Genomic DNA, 1567 nt, shown 5'->3' on the forward strand with positions numbered 1-1567 from the left:
GGGACTCCAGGATCATGACCTGAGCCGAAGGCAGTTGCTTAACCAACTGAGCCACCCAGGCACCCAAGAGTCACACACTCTTCTGACTGAGCCAGCCAGGAGCCTCTTCTTCTTCTTCTTCTTTTTTTAATTGAAAGAAAAAACTTATTGAAGATCTGGAAAACAATTCCTAAAAGACCAACTTTTCCAGAAAACTGTAGCTACACAATGCATTCCATCTATCATGTTAAAATATGCATTAGACACAAATTTAAAAACCATGAAACAAGCCACCATTCTTCAACAATCTGAGCAAAGAGAAAATGCATCTTTCCTGGTTTTAATTTCTTTCTCTTTTTATTTATTGAGTTTTAAAAAATGTCTGCTACATGCTTTCATTTTAAAAGTCTCATGTTTGTTTTCTGACTGTTCGCTTCTTAAAATAGCATGTTCTTTCACAAATACAATATCTTAAGTCTCTGAGGATATTAATGATTTTTTGTTTTGTTTTGTTTTTGTCTTGATTTCTTCTCGATGCATAGTCTCTGTTTCCTCTAAGTTTTTAAATTTTTTTCTCCTTGCTTATGTTGACCTCTGTCTTTTGTATTAAAGGTTTTCTTCATATATCTGAGGACTGTCTATCTGCTCATACTTAAGAGTGTGACACTAAATGGTTATTTGGAAACGGTGAACATAGGTGTGGTCTTCACCAAGGGTGATCTGGCTGGCCCATTTCCTTGGGAGAACTCTCAATATTGATTATCTTCAAGTTTTTCCTCTTGGGTTGGTCAGATACCTCAGAAGTTCTTCCAGTTTCCCACACGGAACATACATTCCTGCTTGCCAGGGTGTGGCAGCTGAATAAGCCAAGTAGGGAAGAGCTGTAATCTAAATATTTCATAAACTGCCTGCCGTGGCTACTCCAGTCACAAGGGCCAGATGACAGCTCAGTCGGCAGTGAGAGGCCTACAGCATTTGCTTGTAGTTGCGATAAGTTTGTCCCTCAATCCCAAACCTTTCCTGAATGGATTAACAGGAAAGGCAGGGCGCCTGGGTGGCTCAGTTGGTTAAGTGACTGCCTTCGGCTCAGGTCATGATCCTGGGGTCTTGGGATCCAGTCCCACATTGGGCTCCCTGGGAGCCTGCTTCTCCCTCTTCCACTCCTCCTGCTTGTGCTCTCTCTCTCAAATAAATAAAATCTTAAAACAACAACAACAGGAAAGGCAGTATGGTGAAATCTAAGTCGGGAGTGGAGTACAAAGGCTACCTGGTATCTACAGATGGCTATCTATCTGAACATGCAGCTTGCAAACACAGAAGAATTTTTGGTGAAGCATTGGCTGGACATTTGGGTGAAGTTTTAAGATCCTAACCCAGAGGAAGGAGAGTGGCATATAGAAACACAAGGCCCTCCATACGCAGTGGGAAGTCATGGACCACATGTACTCAGTGACTGCCCAATCCCATACTTCTTATTGGACAGGTAATCTTGCAGTATAAAGAACTTTGACTTCTGGTCCTCAATCTGCTGCTAAATTTGAAGTGACTCTAAGTAAATCATTTTAACTTCAATTATTAATCTCATTAT

Source organism: Mirounga leonina, unplaced genomic scaffold (assembly GCF_011800145.1).
Source record: "Mirounga leonina isolate KUSES-001 unplaced genomic scaffold, KU_Mleo_1.0 Mir_174, whole genome shotgun sequence".
In the NCBI taxonomy this organism is placed as follows: Eukaryota; Metazoa; Chordata; class Mammalia; order Carnivora; family Phocidae; genus Mirounga; species Mirounga leonina.